We start from the raw sequence: 20,080 nt of genomic DNA on the forward strand, positions 1-20,080 counted from the left end.
AGTAATCATATGTGGTTAATTCTCTTTATAAATAATAGCTTCTACTTCTTCTCTTCCTGTTCCAGACTCTGATCTAAACCTGACTGTGGGAAATTTCCATGACAAATATTTAAAAGGAGCTCAAATTTTATGTTACTATGTTAGTACTTTATAACTGTCAAGATTTGGACAGAAAATGTAATAGAGGTTTTGAAGATTTTTGCTGAGATTACTGTATGATAGATGTATGCCCTATAGAAGTTTTAACTTGTATTAACCTGACGCTTATTCTGTCATACTGTGTACTTTAGCAGAAAAGAGTACTTCTGCATGTCAAGAAAGTTTTCTCTTAAATTCCCTGCTTTACTAAGAGTGTTTCTTGCAAAGTTATGGGAAAATATTAAGGGTTTACAGTTGTTATGAAGATCCGAAAAATATCTATTTCTTAAAAACATTATTTATCTTGTATAAGCAGAGGAACTAGTGAAGTAGCCTATGAATAGCCTCAGAATGTTCTTGTGAAATACAGTCAGGTTCAGGAAGCAGTAAGTCGTGGTACTTGGCCCAAAAAGTATTTTACAACATAATGTAATAATTGTTATTAGCTTTTTTCCCCAAAAACAATTTTTGGAAAAACTGATTTCGTGCAAGACAGGGATTTACTAATGTTTTTATATGTTTAACTTCATTTTAAGATCGTTTTGTGACTCATGGTGCTCCCTGGTTCTTGGCTTCACAGAATGTGTTTCTTCTTCAAACACATATTAATTGGGGGATATTCAATGTAGGACACTCAGCTGAATTTATTCAGTGGTAAAAGCCTCAAAGAGCATCTATGGATGGACACAGCAACCTGAGCACCAAATACGGCGTATTGGTTTCTATGACACTGAGTTACTTGCTGCTGGGGGAGTAATCAATATGCATTCAAAGATAAGGAGGCCACATCTAAGTGGGACGTACTAACTGTAGTTAAAGCAGAAGTACTTATGCACGGATGCTCAGGATATGGTATCATGTTTCACAAACTATTTTTTCACTGAAGAAAAGAAAGAAAAAACTAGTTTCCAAATTATTTTTTATGCATTCATTAAGGTATTACTCTATTTTACAACAAATACTGTGGAGTAAGACAGTTAATAAGCAGTTATCCGTAATATATTTGTGTAGCTTGTATTTTTTTTCTTAGTGCTATCTTTCACATGTACATGCAATTCATTCTTTCAAATGTTTGTGAAAAACAGTAGTAAACTTTTGTTTTTGCAAGGATTGAATCTACCTATGGAACCTTCAGCTACAGTTATTTAGGAATTAGATCTACTCACAATGAAAAGAGATCCTTTTCATTTTGGGGAAGTTCTTCTATTAGTATGAACACTTACAGATTTGCCTCTTCCACTTGCATTCCCTTGGGAACCTCATAGGGATGTTAATTATGTGTTGTTTCCACTGATACTTCTTCAAAATGTGTGCTAATTGTTTGATAATTTTCTTTGTTTCATGTGTTGGGATAATCAGCATATTTTTCTTGAGTTAGTGATTTACTCTTCCTGTAGAAAATCATCCTTTGAAATACTGAACTTGCACAGACAGACTGGCTTGTGTGATAAAGGTTACCTTAGTCAATAGTTCTAATCTAGCTTCTACATTTATTGATTTTATTTACGTTTCAGGAAGCATTATATGGTCTGGGAAGGAAAATACACGGTGTGTATTCCCTGACATTAATATTTTCATTCATTTCCACATATTCATGTGCTTTTGACCTTATGGTCTGCAATATATACTTAACATTATAGTTCTTACCGAACCCTTTATTCACTCAAAGGGCCTGGATTCCCTATCTGTTATGAAATACCTCTGTATATTCTTTTTTTCTTTTAAAGGCTCCTTCCTTTGTAATTTGTTGAAGTAACATTTCTTCTTATTTCTATCTTAAGTTTAGTCTTTACTGTCATGTAATTTTATTTGGCTTCATAATATCCTTAATGTTATTATAGGTCTTTGTGGAAAATTCAATTCGTATGATTATATATAGTAGGAGCAAACAAAATGTACACAGCTAAGATTAACAACACTCACTACCTCTACATTTAATAGTATTTTAATGCAGAATTTCCTCTGAGGCCATGTTTTGTTCAGGTGTGGGAAACATCTTTTACAGTGTAATATATCAATCTTCAATTAGAATCGTAGAATAGAATCATAGAATCACTAGGTTTGGGAAAGACCTCCAAGACCATCCAGTCCAACTGTCCACCTACCACCCATATTTCCCCACTAAATCATGTCCCTTAGTACAACATCTACACGTTTCTTGAACACCGCCAGGAATGTGGACTCAACCACCTCCCTGAGCAGGCCATTCCAGCACCTGACCACTCTTTCTGAGAAGAAATTTTTCCTAATATCTAACTTGAACATGCCCAGTGCAACTTAAGGCCATTCCCTCCAGTCCCATCTCTAGTTAAATGGGAGAAGAGGCAGACCCCCACCTTGCCATGACCTCCTCTCATATAGTTGTAGAGGGCAATAAGGTCTCCCCTGGGCCTCCTTTTCTCCAGACTGAACAATCCTAGTTCCCTCAGCCTCTCCTCATAAGGCATGAGCTCCAGACCCCTCACCAGCTTTATTGCCCATCTCTGGACACGCTCCAGGGCCTTGATGTGTTACTTGTTGTGAGGGTCCCAAAACTGAACACAGTACTTGAGGTGTGGCCTCGAATTATACCAGAATTGTTCCAGAGAATCAGAGCTCTAACTGTTCCTTCACTTTTGCCCTATTAATATTTTTAGTATTTAGCTGTTTAAAAAAACTTCAGCCTTTTGAAACAGTTTTCCATTAATTGCTTTTTGTAAAAATGGGCTCAGATTCAACAATGTGTCAGGGCAGATTTTCTGTCTTACTCTTAAATATCTGCTTGGATCTCCCTGAACAAGATATATTAAGCGTAAATGTATGTAGATTCTTCCTCTGGAGGTATAGCTGCTGCAATAGTTAAAATGAGGTTTCCAGCCTTTGTTGCATTGCTCAGCTTGCTTTACAGTGTAGGAAGAAGCAGAATCTCTTGTCATTCTGTAATTTCTCAGCTTTCTTTAGTGTATTTAAAACTTAATGCAAAGATGCTGCCCTTCCAGAAGGGGCAAAATTTTGGGTCAACAAAGCTGTTCTGTCAGTCAAGTCCTCAGTAAGAAGGAAGTTTGCTCAGAATCCTGTTTTAGATAAGGCTTGGTACTGGACTGCAATCTTTGCTTGCAAACTGAAGCCTATTAAATTGGTCCAAACCACTCTTCTAAGTCAGAGCCAATGTTGCACAGCTCTCAAAGGCTTTAATTCCCCTTTCATTAACGCCACAAGTATTTACATGTTACACTACTTCACTTACAACTTCACACACCTGCAGCCTTTGATAATGGAAGCCATGTTGACCAGTGGGCCAAGGCAGATGGAGCACATCTCCTCTGTGTGGCCTCCGCTGGGGTACAGTTTTTTGGAAATTATGCCTAACTTGTAGAAGTAAGGACAGGCTGTCCTTGTTTGTATGGCCGAGGTAAAGACAGCTTCAGAAAGGAGATGCAGTAGTGTTGAGGAAGAAAGTATGTCATCTCAAATTGAGTGCACTGGAGCCATGTGTCAGAGGTTTTGTCTCCAAATTAAATCTGCATTATGCTTTATAAATCCAAGTTAGTGTTGAGGACCAGGATATCTGCAGATAGTCTAGCACTGTGGTCTCCAGGATTATAGTGATAACAAGATGCATGTTGCTAATAGCAGATGCTAGCAGAGAATGAGATTACATTTTTTTTTCCCCCACACACGAAATTCAGCCTTGACTTAAAGAAACCAAAAATGGGCTGTTCATATCATTCAGTGTAAGATCTTGGAGTTCAGCAAGAATAGCCTGGAACTGGTCTAGGTTTTCTAGCTTTTAGTTGTGTATTATTAGGGATCTTTTGAGCAAAGTTCCTTCCTCCTTTCAATTGCCCTGGTGCACATGCAGCGTATGCATTTCATGTGTTTTTTCTCAGCAAAGGATCTTTGACCTGCTTGCTACTTTATTACTAAGTACAAAAGCAGCACTAAGTTATTAAGACATTTGATATTTGTCCATGATTCTTATCTGCCCCAGTGCTTTTGTTTTCTATACTCATTCTTTTGTTCTGTTGCTGTTTGTTGTTTTTTTATTAGTTGTGGCATATACCTGCTCTTAGTTTTCTGTTTTCTCTTCTGGAAACTTTAATATTGCTCTTAACACTTGTGCCTTTTTTCCTCTCCATGGCTACTACGGTAAATCTTTTACTGTCTTGTCAAACCCTTCTAGTAATATACAGATGGTATGGTGCATGTCAATCCCCTATTAGTGGAGTGGTTACAGAAGAAAATGCATTCAGTCAGCACTGCATTTCTCTGTTCTCTTACATCTCTGAAGTCAAGAATGATGAGCGGAGAAAGAAATCTGTGAAGTTGCCCCCTCAGCAGGTCTGTGTTTCTAGGGGGGATTGACAGGAGAGTTAGAAAACTCTTAAACTGATCTCTGAAAATGCTGGCTGACAAATATGATCAGCCTGTGTCATAACTGGAGTGTGAAGAATTTCACAATATTGCAATGAACTGTCTTTAGGCTCTTGAATTCATTGTGAGTTGTGTGATATAGTATATGTAAAACCGTGGTTCTTAGAACTATCATGATATGAGCATACTCATGTTCTTTTTTTATCCAAGTTCATTTTTTTCTATACACATAGTTTTGAAGGACAGTTTGAAAATTCTATCATGAATTGTTAAGTGCTATGAACACCCTGAATGTGGCCTTATGCAAGGCATCACAAAAAAAACATGGAGAAACAGCAAGTTCTGTAGAAAAGTAGATTAGGACTTCTGACCTTCTCTTAAGAAATATAATGTTGGTTGTAGAATGGGCTGACATTATCTAACTTAGGAAAATCCATTGGAGGAATCATAAATATAAACACCAAACCAGAAAAAGCTCTTACAAAGATGGAACATAAAATAGACCTTTGAGGTCAGCTAGAAACCACTTCAAGGCTTTGACTTCCAGGCTTAGGAGTGGTTTAGCTACAAACAAGGTGAGATCAACTGAATCAATTTGACAATGGTATATTTCTGTGATGGCAAGACACTGTCACAAAATGCTGTACAATTTTGGAAGGCTATTTGGAAAGGACACCTGTCTATATTTTAATAACAGCAACTCTGTTTCATCAGTGATGTGCAAAAATGGGCCAGAAGAAGACCCAAGGCAGGGCCTATTATACCTGTGTTATTCCTGATAAATAGTTTTCTGTCCTAATCTTAAAGATCTGTACCAACACAGATGTAACCGATTCCCTGGGCAATCTCTTCCAGTCTTTACCGTACTCGTTGTTTTTTATGATGCTTAACCTGAGCTTTCTTTGTGTTTTTTTTTGCCACAATTTTAGCCCGTTAGATTTTTGTCCTATCCACCAAGGATAGGCAGAGGAAATTATTCCCATTCCTTTTTGCGGCAACAGCCCTTTACATCACTCCTGAAGAGCACTATAAGCATCTTAAACAGAACAGGAGCATCAGCTGTTCATTGTGTAACTGATAGAGAAGTGAAGCAGAGAAATAGGAGGTGACTTTCAGAGCGATGAGGTGATGATTAATGCCTTTTCACCTTGGAAGTGAAGTGCCTAACACTTCACTGTATCACCCTTATTAGGCTGATACAATTTCATGAGTCCAGTGTGTTGTGCCAGGGATAAGCTGGATAATTTTATCTCAGTAAGTTGTCCCCATTAAGTCTTAAGCTTCTCTTACATTCTAGATAGACTTACAGTTAGCCCTTTTAAAAAAAAGTTGAAGTGTATCTCTTCATGGCTCTGTGCACACAGGTACTCTGTCTCAGAAACAATTGCAAGTCAGGCTTCATTTGCTGGTGGAGTCCCAGTCTCTGAGTACTGTTTTGGCTGTGCTAAAACCACAGTAAAGGATGAGTAGACAGTAGGACCATGGAATAATTTCTGAATATTCATTAACTTCCAACTGCATGCACAAACTCTCCCAAATAATCTTTGTTATTTTAGTAGTTCATAGAAATGTGTATGCTCAATAGCATCTCGGCAGAACCCAGTCATTGTCAGTCTGCTTACATCCAGGGGCTTGAATACAAAATCCCATTTCTCTGCTCAAAAATGTGAAGCTGTCTATCTCTCTTGTTTACTTGTTTGCTTTTACTGATAAGCAGTGGCATTAATAACAGAAACAATCTTTTTGTACAACGTTACAAATAAGGAAAATTACTCTTCAAATTGTGACTCTGAATACCCTCTTTTTTAACTCTCGCTGTCATTAAGATATAAAGACAGAAAACATGCTGTCACTTTTATGATGCCCAGAATTTGCTGATGTTAAATATTTCTTTCTGCGAAAATGATGCATGATCAAAAAATCTGAACTATAAATTAATCTGTGGAATATTATTGTTGCTTGTAAGAAATGTAGTCTTTAAAATAATAATTAAAAAAAACCTCTTCATTGTAATGAAAACCTAAGGTAGATTAAGAGATGGGCAGCAGCTCAGTCAGTTCAGCTTTGACCAGAGGGTGCTGTTTGCCGTCCAGTTAGGTTAGGGTGATAGATGTGGTGACCTCTGCTGGTTAGTCCCTGAAATTCATAGATACAGATTTTATGTGTTTTTTTTCTCTTGAAATTTTTTCCAATTAGATTTGACAGCCATTCTTACTTTTTTGACAGTATTGAAAGAAGTAGGCCATGTTCCTGTTTCAAATAAAGACTGAAGTTTCAAGAACTCACTGTTCTGATAACTCTTTTAGTAGCTTCTGAGGGGTCTGTCGTTATAAGAATAAGGTTAGGAAGAAATTCAGAATTTAATGCATGAACAAGTGAGGGTATGGTGCTTCTGGCAGACGAAAACAGTAATGAATGAGAACACTGAAATAAACTTTATTGCAACTAAAGGTGATTAATTATGTGAAGCCGGAGAGAAGCAAGTGAAGTAACCAAATAACTATGGTTTGATTATATTCACTTGGGCTTTTAGGCTTACAGAAAGGAATGGAAAATTTTAGGCGTATTGCTTTGAAAATAAATTGAAATTGCTTTGAATAGTTTTCTTTATAATCTTTGGGAAAATTATGGTAGGATATTGCAATGGATGTGCAAACCTGCTAGTGAAGACAGGGAAAGAATTTGAAATTTTATGGAGCTGCAGTATCATTCTAACTAATTAATTAAACAACTGTTTGATTAAAGCAGGTCATTACTGAAGTTGCCAGAAAAATAATGTCTGTCGTTAAACTTCAGGGCTGCTCTAGACACTAGAGATAAACCAAAATGGAATGTACTGGAATTGCTAGACCTGTAGGTCCCACAATTAGTAACTGCTGTTATGCACTGATTACACATGTAGGTTCTGCATCTCACTCCTTCTTTGAGCCTTATGAAGCCTATTAATCCTTTCCATATGAATACCATTACATTTAATTAAAAACAAAAAAAAAGTTTAAAAACTTGTTGATGTTGTCAAGGTATAGTAAATGTATTGTTTACTATATAAAAGTTTACTCTATAAAAAAGTTCTCTGCCAAAGTCAAATGAAATGAATTGTGGGAATTGTTGATTCCTGCAGCTGTGTAAGTGAGAGGTGCAGTTTTATTAGACCTTTGTGCTGGTTTGCTAAAAAAAAACTTCAGCTCCACCTGTAAGATTCATATTGTCTTGAAAGATGGAAATGCAGTGCAGAGTCATGGGCAACTCTGAAAAGCAGTTGTTTTATTTGAACTGCATCCAGACATTAAAACAAAACAAAAATCAAATTGAAACCACAATAATATGAGTCATAAACAACTTTTTGTAATCAGATATAATCGTATCACACAAATTTTGTAGAAAACTCCAGAAAACCACATTCCCTACTTTACCATTTTATTATATGAAATTATATTGTTAGCCACAATATGCTTATATTTTTGACCTCATAGCATTTTACATGTTGTAGTAATTTGCCTTGAATTTTATGCAGATTTTCTATAGTGACCACTGAAAGTAAACAGTGAACTTGACTTTGATTTGCAAATCTAGGTATCCATCCACATTCATGTTATTTTCTAGATATTTTTGCTGAAGTATTTGTTAGAAAATTTCAAAGTTTGTTTAAATTTTACATTTTACACAAAAGTTCTCGTGAACATTGGAATGTAAAATGAAATAATCCACAAATATTTTTAATTTATCAACAGTTCTTAATTGATAAAAATATTTGCACTGCATCTCAGTAAACTGGCAAAGACAATACAGGCTATGTAAATTACTGATGATAAACACCTTTTAAGAGACATTTCTGGGGGTGAAACTTCTTGAATTGGTAAAACTAAACTCGCTGATACTGTAGTAGTCTGTCTTCTGTGCTGACAATGTCCATCTGTAAGGACACAACAACATACAATGGCTCTAAGCAATGCAGTTATACAGTTATATTTATGTGTGACTGAATAATATATCTGAATTTTCAGTTTAAATATAAAGTGATTTATTTAAATGATCTATGTCCTTTATTTTGTTTTCAACAAAATAAACCATGTGTAATTTAGGTAAAAAAATACTTGCCTCTAAATCCTCTGTTTTGAGATGAAAAGGCTGAAGAATATTTCTGATGTTACAGCATGAGTGACAACTGAGTGCTGCCTTGAAGAGGATCTTCTCTTAGAGTAAGTGCTGTCCTAGTATGTGCAAGCAGGTGAAAAGTGACAAACACCCACCGTGGTTATATATCTTTGTTATTGTGCTTGCAGTGAATATCATAATATCTGAAAACGTTCTGACAAGTTTAGGTGCAAATAAGCTTTTTAAAACATTTATTGATATAAATTGAATTCTTTGAAAAATGATGGTATCAAGCATAACTCAGAGTCCTGAAGTTGGCAGTGAAAAGTTTGAAACAAACGTTTGAGTGATAAGTGTTACCTTTTTTCTCCTTTATTTGGTGTTTAAATCTTGGTCATCTTGATGTGTCTGCTTTTGCTTTGAACTTGAGCATTAAAAATCTGTGGTCCCCTTTACTTCCAGTACGCCAGTAGCATAAAGAACTCACAGGGAGGACTCGAAGTAGCATGAGAGCTATGTCATATAAAGTGTACTCCCCAGAGCAAAAGTACTTGAGCTAAAGGTAGGGGAGAAGCATGTAGTTTGTCCAAATGGTTTCTAAATATATATTAAAAAAAAAGAAAACAGCCTAATTAGGCAATTTTTTAATCTTTGGAGTTCATTTTTCTTATTGGTAACCAGTTCTCTTTGGTGTTTCTCAGCTCCATAAACATTATTTCTCTGGAATAGAATAAGCTGTCATAATGGTCTGTAAGTGTTGCTGCTACTCTTGCTTGCTGGGGCAGTTTAAAAAGTGTGCATGATTCTACTTTTAAGAAGCAAGAAAGGGAAGGAGAGCATAAAGAATTCGACTCTGGGCTGTAAGTTTAGAGCATTCATTTTCTACTCAATTCTGCTGCTTCTGGCTGCATTAAATGGATCAAACCCGTTCGTCCTCATAACCTAGGATTTCCGACACTGTCCTCAATTCTGTGTGTTTAAACTATAAAAAAGTGTTCTGAGTGCTTATGTTTTGGTAACTGTGCAGCACTGAACATAGTCTTCTGCAACACCAAGGACAAGAGGATTTGCTATCCCCAGATGCCACTATTTTCTAACCCATAACCTTTTATGATTCACATATGTAGTATGTATGGAGTAGATCCAACCTATGCAATTGGATTAGTGTGGATATTGAACCTGAGCTAGCAATCCTGTTAGAGATGTGTACCATCATGGTTGCAGAGCTCTGTCTGTGTGGCTGTCACTGGCCCTGTCAGCTCTGAGGCAACGAGGCAGACACATTAACAACACAGTGCAGAGCTAGGGATGAGACCTGAAGAGGGAAAGTAGTGGCAATAGTGGAATGGGGAGGGGAGCAATGTGTTGTTACAGAAGGCTGAAAACTGTTGATGCAGCAAGCGTTGTGTAGACACAAGACATGTTTTGGCTGTTACTTCTCAAGAGTTAAAAAAAAATAAAAATAACTTGAGTACTTAATCTTGGGGTTCTGTTATGTGAAGGAAGAAATAACTGTCCTTTTCTTTGGGGTTTAGGGGTGTTTTCTTGGGGGGGGAGAGGAGAGGAAGACTGATTTTTTTTTTTTTTTTTTTTACTAAAAGCATGATATAACTTAGATAACCTTGTAATTGAGTAGTTCTCTGTCTATACTCAGCCATTAATATCAAGAGATAAAATATCATGTTATTGACTGTGAATGCGCAACTCATGATGTAAAGATGTGAAGAATTGGCTTCCAAGTATTTTTTTTTTCCTAGTGTTAAATGCATAGGGAAATGTCACTGGGATGTTGTAAACGGTACTAATCTCACTGAAATACAGGGAGACAGCAAGAAGTTGAGAAATGTTGCAAGAATTTGCTGTTATTTTAAGGAGATGTGTTGAGAACAACAGGACTACTACTACAACAGCTAGATTTTTCTAAGTTTTCATTCTGGAATTTTGTTATAGAAGGATTAAAAGAATTTTTTTTTTTTAAAATAATTGCATACACTTGCAAATATCTGCTAATCCGGACAGATTGGTTGGAACTTATGTAGCCGTGGCATATGGAAATACTAGCTGTGGTCAAATATATCTGATCTGTTCACTTGTCAGGATCCTTATTTCAGCTGTTGCACAGTCATCTCTAGTGTTTATGCAGTGGATGTGAGAAGGAGCCTGGCAGAAAGGATATGTAAGCTGCCTTTTTCTCTTACATTATTAGCTTCTGTTTTTATTTATTTATTGTTGTGCATCTTACATTTACTGTACATATAAAAGATTATTCAAGTTGGTTAAAAAAAAGCACTTTGAGGTTTTTTATTTGTAGACTCTTTTGTTTATTCCACCTTTCCTTTATGAAGTCAATTGTATAACTACACTACGCAAATTTAGTAAAACATAAAATTCAGGGAACAGTGGCATGAGTCAACTCATGGCCATCGCAATCACAATTTGACCCTAATTTGGAAAATAGAAGACAAATATTAATGTACAGAAGTGATTGGGCCTGCTTATATACAAAAGTCATCAGAGTGGTGCTGGTCAAGGAGCTGGAACACTTGCCAATGAGGAGAAATGGAGGGAACAAGGCTTGTTCAGCCTGGAGAATAAACAGTTTTTGGGGAAAATAGCGGCAGTCCCCTGGTACCTCTTTGGGAGGAAATTGAGAGGATGAAGCTGGGGGGTCATTGTGGTGGAAGGAGGAAAGACGACAGATTGAAAGGGGAGGTGTTCAGACTGAACAGTCTGTTTTGAAGCACTGACATATTAAGAGGATTTCAAGACCCAACTGCACAGAACCTTGAGTAACCTGGCATGATCTCATAGTTGCCCCTGCTTTGAGCAGAGCATTGTCCCAGAGACATCCTGAGTCCTTTTCTTCCTGAGTTATCCTGTAAGCCTGTGGTTCTATGATGTTGGATATTTGAGTTTGTGTTAGTGCTTTATCAGAAACACAGTGTGCTTACTGGATTTGTAATGACAAGGCCATTTGATAAGGGAAAGGAAACAGAGGAATCTCTTGTAGCAGTGACCTGGCTGAAGTCAGCTAACAAAGTTCTGTGTCTTACAATTTATTCTTAAATGAGTAGGACAACTTCACTGTGTTGTGTAAGTGTTGCTTTAAGTTTCAAAGTGATATTTTATATCAAAATAACATACTTTTAAAAAGGAGCCATACCCTTCTGTGTTAACTGTTCTTTTTTATTCTTAACTAATATGGCTACATTGAATGCACACAAAAAGGAAGGCCTAAAAGCTATATTATAAATAAGAAATCCCTAATGCCCATTATTTAACTTTTATATGACTGCTGAGCCATGAATGTTCTTTATGTATCTTGGACTTCTGTAAAATTCAGAAGAAAGTACAGTGAAGACAGCTGACAATAAATTGGCTCTTTCAGTTTATTCTTATGACAAAATGTCTGGAATATATTGAGTGAATACCTTGGCAGTGGTTCACATCTTGATTGTATTACCCTGCATAGCAGTTGTGTGTTGACTGTAATCACATAATAGTCACAAAAGGCCAGATGTCCTATGTGAACCTTGATAATGAATATCAGCTAAGTATTTTTTTGTCATTATCTCAGTGTGGGTTATTTTTAGTGTATCAAAAATAAGTAGATGCTAATATTAGTCCTCTCTTGCTATTTTAAACATGTCACTTCGATAAATTCAATTAATACAGTTATACATGCTAAAGTATTTTAATTAGGTTCTTTAAATAGTTGGATCCAACTTTAAAAGGAAGCTGTATTGCTTACCTTTGATTCATTTTGGGACTTAATTTCTCAGTGGGATTTGATTTTCTTGTTAATTATTCTTGCAAACAAACTTTTAGAGGAGAGGTTGTGAAACCGATTGGTAGGGATTCAAACTTGTCATGTTGGTGGACATCTGCTTGTTTCAAGTTATTTGTAATATATTCATTGACTTTTAATTTTAAACAGCTTTGTAAAGAAATATTTTTTACCAGATATAATGGATTTTTTTTACTGCACATTCTCACTCTTCCATTTTTCTTTCTATTCCTTTGATCTCCACTGATTGCATATTAAGTGACAGAAGAGCAAACATTTTAAAAAATAAACCCAGACGCCACCACCACCAAAAAAAAACCAAAAAAAACCCCAAAAAAACCACCCACAAGTGAAAAATATTTTTTTCTCTGCACAAGCAGTTATATAAGCTAGTCTGTGTTTAACCAGAAGGAGTTATTATAAATCAGTAAAACAAGGTGCTAGGTTGATTCAGGAATTATACCTTGCAATCACATTGCAGACATCATTTAGAGAGGAAAGATGCCTATGGAGTACTAGCCAGGAGGGCTTTCAAGTGGTATGTGTTGTCTGAATTTTGTTACTGATTATGGAAATTTTAGCTTTTCTTTTTTTGTGAATGCTTTCATCATGGGGGGAGGGCCAAGCAGAAACTTGTTGAATGTATTATTTGTGTTAGTTTTCTACAGTATTTTTACACTCAGCCTCCTTACTGGTGCTGCAGAGCCTTTGTTGCCATCTGCTCCTGTTGTGATGTCAAACACAAGAGCTGCCCAACTAATTGGCTCAGCTGATATAATTTATGAGGAGATGCTAGTGTATTGCAATGACATGAAATCTCCAACCAGTAACCATTTGTGCAGCTTTCAGTCACCTTTTTGATGCTCAGATCCTTTTCTTTGAATTGTTGGACTCTCTCTCAGTGCCTCCATGTTTGAGTCTAATGGATTGTAAATTGGTTTGCCTTTTTTTATGCCATTCCATGGCACTGAGTTTGGAAGGCATTCTGTTCTTAATGGAAACTCATGAAGGCATATATAGATAAAATACAGGTCGGTGCATTACATGCATTTATGATGCACATCATTTTTGACAGTTCTCTTGCGTAATAACACATTTTGGACCTTATCAACTTGCATAATCACCAAATCAACTTGCATAATCACACATGCTACTCTATTTTTGGTAACAAAGTAATTCATGTTATATGTTTGTTTCTTTCACTTTTAACATTTTCTTATACATTAATATTATAAAATTATACAAAGATTGAAAGAAAAAAATAGTTCTGCAGGGTGATTAGTTACATGATTGAATGTGACTCCGGTATATTGACATGGAGCTAGCATGGTGACATGGCTACTTCAAAACAGATTTATATTACCTTTGTTTAAAAATGTGAGAAATTTGAATTTTCAATTTCTGAATTTAACTCCTTGATTTAAAAAAAATCCTAATGCTTTATAATTTACTTGTCTTTTTATATTAGTTTTAAAGCAACAGGAAATTACTTTGGATAAATGAATGAGAGTATTTACCAGCCCACTGTAGAAAGCAATCTCCACGAGAGTTATATTTAACTTAAAATTTAATTCATTATTCTAAATAAATTTTAAATCATTTAATTTATTTAATTAAATGTAATTCATTTAAAATTACCTTTTTTCTTTTATGTGTATTATCAAGACATTTAAGTATCAGTTATTCTGAAGCAGCAAATGTAACTAAAAACAACAATATTTCAGGCCTGTGCAGGTTTTTTGATATACCGTCAGGGTATATCCCTTTTTGGCCAGCTGCTGAAAATACAATTTTCGAAAGGTTTATTGGTATGTGATTTATTTGTTAGCTTGACAAGGCTTCAGCTCCTTACTGTGATGCTTGCCTTGGAAAGATTCCAGGTACATTAATGAAGAAAGCTATCATTAAAGACAGGAACATATTTGGTAAGGAGTCTGGAGTACTGAAATTATATGAAATATAACATTGTAATTAATGAGCGTGCTAGAGTTGAAATAGTGACAGTAAATTAACATCAACTTCAAGGTAGTTTTGGACAAGAACTCTTTATTTAGGACAGCAAGGCCTTTACATTTCAATGGGCATCTAACTGGAGCTGTGGACTGTTCTTTGGATGGGCTCTTCACATGGTGCTTCACTCCTATGGTATCTCAGTAAAGCATATGTAGACCAAAGGGGCAAATTTTGCAGCTCTGTTGGCTTCCGTGGATGTTTGCCCATTGATGGGAGCGCAGTGCTGGCCTTATTTGTAGAAACTGGTGTTTGGAACTCCTTACCGGGAACGGCATCATGAAAAGCAACAGAAATTGCATGTGGTGAAAAAGAATAACCCCTTAAGCTTTGTATTTATTTATTTTATTTAAAAGTACCTCTTTGAATTGCAGTGGACTCATCTGTTGCTATCTGTTAGCTTTCCAATGCCCTTTACAAAATGCATTGCCTTTACAAAATGCATTGGTGATGTTGGTCCATTCACTCCAGGGATGAGCTGCTATAAAATATGCATACAGAGCAATTTACCTTTGTCACTGGAGAAGCCAAGGGCTGTTGGGCATTGGGCTGAACACTCGGTTGATGTAAGCGTTGAGAATGGTATAGAAAATTAAATAGGCTTATTCCTCAGTTTACAAGATATATGTAGCAAGACACTCCTTACCGTTAACTGGAAAGTGCATTTTTTTACATTGCATATGAAAGCACAGCACAAAAACTGTAACTGGAGATCTACATAAGTCTATATGCAATCTGTTCATTCACTGTGGTCTGATGTACAGACCTAAGTTATCTTGGTTATTGACTTTTCTTTAGATGATAAGTCTAAAACATACATAAATCATAACTTTTTAAATTAAATCATTTAGATTTATCTTTATTATGAAAATGTGAGAATTTGAAGATCGGAATTTTATTCCTATGATAAATATGTAAAAATCCAAAAAGGCATGAAAGCAGCTTTATGAATGAAGGTCTAGCTTTGAATAAAGAAGTGAAAATTGAGTTATTGTCATTCCATAAAGGAATGGGAAATGATTTGGGGTACTGAAATAAGATGTACTGATCTTAACTTCTAATTAAATTTTGAAATTGATAAATCAGTAGGTAAATTTTATGAAGCAAAAGCCTGAATACACAAAAGGAAACAGATGTTGCATGTTTCAAGTTGTTTGGTGAATGCTGTATTCATAATATTTATTCTGAGTTTGTCTTCATCTTGTGTGCAATTTTCAGTCTTTTGTATTGATAGAACAAACTACTATCATGCAGTATAACTTATTGAAAACTATTTCTTTTGTGATACAGCGCAGTGCATTTCTGCCTTTTCAGTGCACCAAAGCTCCCTTGTTGTGCTGTCTTTTAAGTTTATACTTGAGTAAAAATAGGCTTTTTAAGAGGTTTGCAGTGATCAAAATTGATCAATTTTTTATCAAGCTACCAAAATAACTTATCACACTTCAAGAGAGTGCATAGAGCATGAAACTAGGGCATAGAAATTAATATTTTAGTATTCTGCACTTAAGGCATTGCATGCTTTTTTGCTGACAGCAATGGAAACAACTTAGAAATGGAGTGATAGGAGCTTTTCTCTCTTCTGTTAGTTGTGAACAAAAACTTGAATTGACTGAGGAAAGCCGTGATCTGGCAGCTTATTTATCCACCTCACATCACTTGTCAGCCAATTTTCTGATATGTTCATTTGCTCTCACCTAAGAATTATTATTCTCATAATTTCCGCTTTGACCCAAGGTATGCGTGCATCACCTTCCTTTAGAGGAAATAGAGCCCAGAGAACTTGGGAAATCAAGTTGTAATTATTCCTTCTGTCACAGATTTTGGGCAGTCACTAAAGTTAGGTTACCATCAACACATTTGGTTACCATCAACACAAACTGAAGAATCTGTTCAAACAAGTGGCTATTATTAATATAATTACTGTCTTTCGTGTTCCTGGTATAAACCTATTGACAGTAATTTGTGCAGTACTTCCTGCTTCATATGCTAACATTCATTTTAATTTTCCACCTTGCATTTTATTCATCTTAGTCTGCACTTGAAATATGTAGATGTGTATGTATATACATATATATACAAACATTTTATGGTCTCTTTTCTCATAATCATCTTTTCTCTTGCTGCACAATAATGCCATTGGTGTGGGATTTCTGTTCAAATAATGACCTCATCACTAACATTAGAACATCATGACAATACAACCAGTCTCTGAAGAGACTTACTCATATCAGTGTTGTGACTATTGGCAACTTCTGCCAATAATGCTTTCCATTGCTTTTTTTTCAGAAAAATGGAGAAAGCTTTTCATAAAAGACAGATCAACACTTATTCCTCTTCAGATGGAGAAATAAAAACAAAAAACCCTCCCGATTCATTCTTGACGTTCTGTTTTCCACAATCTAGAACCCATTTATGTAGCTCAAATTAAATTCAGCATATTAAGAAAGTGGTAAGAAGCTAATCAGATCTTCAGCTGGCAAAGGTTATCATTGTACTACTGAAAAAAAAACAACCCAAAAAACGAAACAGTATGGCTTATGGGTCTGACCCAATCCATTTTTTCTAGTTCATTCTCTCTTCTAATCAGGAAAATAGCTTTGTTTCAAAATCTCCTTTGATGAGAATTTCTAATTATCAGAAAATTAAATTATTGAATGAAATCATGTTTGTTATATAATTAACTAGAATAATAATGTGACCACTGTGGCTGCATGGAATCCTTGTGTCAGAGAGAAGCCTGGGAAATGTTCATGGATTTTCTTATTACTGTATCTGAGCGTTTGGAAGTGTGGACAGCTGCAGAAAACTCAGTTATTATGGCTGATTTAAATAAAATCTCTCGTTTCCAAGGAGAAGTAATTGCTACAGTGGTAGCTAAGGCCATTTTAATGTTTTGGAACTCTAGTAAGTTAAAAATATAAAAATAGAAGTCCGTGCTCCCTTTTGGTCTAAAAAGCGTAGTACAAAATAGTGCTGTTGGGGACATGTGAGCATCCAAACTACTACTGAGAATAGTAAGCAGCTAAATCTTTATTTTGTGTAAAAATACCAGCAACATCCTCTGCCTCTCCAGTTTTGCTGGAAGAGCACTGTGTCATCTGTTTTATAATCATGGCTGTGTTATTGTAGCAAATAAATGTTAGATCTGCAAATATGGAAAGTGTAATAGTATTAAGATTATTCATACAAAATTAAATATTGAAGAGCTGTTTGAACCCACTACTCTAGTAATGACGACTCAAGCCCTGAATTGAGTTGTCATTTCTTCTAGTGAAGTGCAGGCAGCAGTACCTTGTTTTTTTCCATCCTCTTCTGTAAAAATGGTGCATTTCTAATGCATAAACACCTTTCTGCAAATGCTGGACTGACTTTCTTGGTGGACTTCATCTTCCTAATTGCTAGCCCTTGAACAACTGAAAAATGGAACATCAAATAAAATCATATGACCTATAAAGCAAAATAAATCTACTGCTGCAGCAAAATAGCTAATCCTTATCACTGATAAGAGAATAGTATCTCCAGTGCAGCTGAGACTGAGCTTAAGTAGTAATAAAAGAGACATAAATGTGTTTTTTGCAAATTTTGTTATTTTCTTCTCATTTAATGCTACGACTGATTCTTTTTTGTGCTTAACTGTCTGCTGAAATCAAAAGAAAGTCTGGTTTTGTGTTTGCACAAAGACAAATGGTACCCACATGGCATGGAGATCTTGGATGCTCTTAATTCAACAAGATATGCTTGTTTCGTAGTTTGTTGTTGAACCTTGCAGAGGTAAGTGATGATCTTAGTGCACTCATCTGCTGGCTAGACTGCGGAAGTTAGTGACACAGATCACAAATCCCCTTTGTCCTTGGTGGGTATGAGAGAAAAGGGATTTTACTAGGGCCCAGTGATTTCTGGAAAAAAAAAAGTCACAGTCTAAAAGACGTGTACAACCAGTTTGCAGGAAGGAATATGTGTGTGGTCCTAAGGTGGTGGAGGAACATCAGAAAACATAGCGACAGCAACACCCACTGATGGATAGTTCCTTGTTCCAGCTCTTAAAGTCTTAAGGGGGTTCTCTGTTTCCTTTTATGATTAAAAGTTTCCGGAATTTGTGACTTTTTTTTTCATTTCCTCGATCAACCCTGTAAACTTAGATGCAAATCTGTAGTGTTTGAGGTAGTTTCTGTTCCTATCACTAATTCAAGGAACTCATTTCTGTAAGCCATTGTATCATTTTTGACTGCACATAAAAGCTGTGATTTTGTTTGGAACGTTCTTTATCACCCTTGGTTTTCAGAATCATAAAATACTTCCCCAAACATTATCGAAAGATTAAAAATCAATTTAAGCACTGAATTATGCCTGGTTTTCAACCTGACAGTATTCTGGATTTTTTTGTTTGTTTGTTTTCCCAGCTTTTTTGTGTTAGGAGAAAATAATCTTTACTATATGCATATTTTTAATACATATATTCCTGTGTTAAGTAACACAGCAATTCATTCTACTATGGCATCTATGATGCCCAATTTTTATTTTATTTTTTTATAAATCGAATGTTTCTATTCATGGCTATGATTTGGGACTTCTTAAGCTTTAGAATTATATAAGTTCCACTTAAATGGAACTTGAACTTGTAGATGTTCTTGGCATCAGCTCTTCATATACCTATTTGCTTATAAAATGTTTACAGAAAGTATTTGTTTTTAAATATGCATATTCATTCTTGTTATAAATTTGACATAGCAGTTTTGTTGGCATTATTGGTTCATGATTTTAGCTTTACTAATTGAATATGCTAAGCAATGCAGGTAGATTTACAAATAAACACATTTATTCATGTCAAGTGATGTGAATTTGTAGGTCTTGACTATTTAGGGTAGTTCTAAACATTCACATAAATGTTTTAATTAAATAATCAATACCACTGAGTATTTGTACATAAGTAAATGAATGAGATGTGAAAAAGCAATAAGAACTATAAATCTAGGTTTTCAGTAGTAAGTGCCTTTCACTATGAAATAAAGACAGTTAGATGTGCCTCCTTTTAAGACATAATAGCTGTAGTATTGACATTAACAAACTTGAGATATTTTACTAATACAAAAATATTTTGATTGTTTCCTTTCTGTACATGCAAGTGGTGATGGTAACAGAAACGGAGGAATACACTGAGAGATGTGGAATGAGAGCTGGCTGGATGTCGTACTAAGCCAATTTTAGAAGGAAAACAGTTTCTGAGCAGTTAGAGCTCTGCGGTAGTCTGATAGAAAATCGACTGATTTTAAAACAGAGAAAGTGTAAGCCATGTCTATTAATGACAGCAGCAAACGTTTCTCCCTTAGTGTGGTGGGAAAGCCCTGTAAGCCACTCTCTGGGGCAGAATCTTTCAGGTTCGTATCGGAATCCTTTCAGGATACCATGGATCTTTTATGACCTTTTTACTGGCTGTAGCTATGTATTATGATGTGCTTTATTCAGACATATAATTACCTCTTAGCTGTAACTATCTAAATTAATTTCCTACTACTAAACTTCAATAATAATGGTTCTTTACATTTTACGTAGTTCCATTATGCTCTCCTTTACATTTTCTAACTCTTCCTAAAATTACTTCATACTAGCTTGATTAGATTCTTCTTATGTCTAATCTTTCTGGCATCTGCCAGTCAACCCAATTGCTTATAAATTATAATATTTTATAAACCAATGGCT

The 20,080-nt window shown here is 35.5% G+C and overlaps 1 protein-coding gene across 1 annotated transcript in view; it reads left to right on the forward strand.

Moving 5' to 3' along the window:
- The window catches only part of CLSTN2 (calsyntenin 2), a 214,499-nt gene that overhangs the window by 21,228 nt on the left and 173,191 nt on the right, over nt 1–20,080 (forward strand). The gene's annotated exons all lie outside the window — the stretch shown is intronic.

The sequence above is a fragment of the Numida meleagris genome, chromosome 4 (assembly GCF_002078875.1).
Source record: "Numida meleagris isolate 19003 breed g44 Domestic line chromosome 4, NumMel1.0, whole genome shotgun sequence".
NCBI lineage: Eukaryota > Metazoa > Chordata > Aves > Galliformes > Numididae > Numida > Numida meleagris.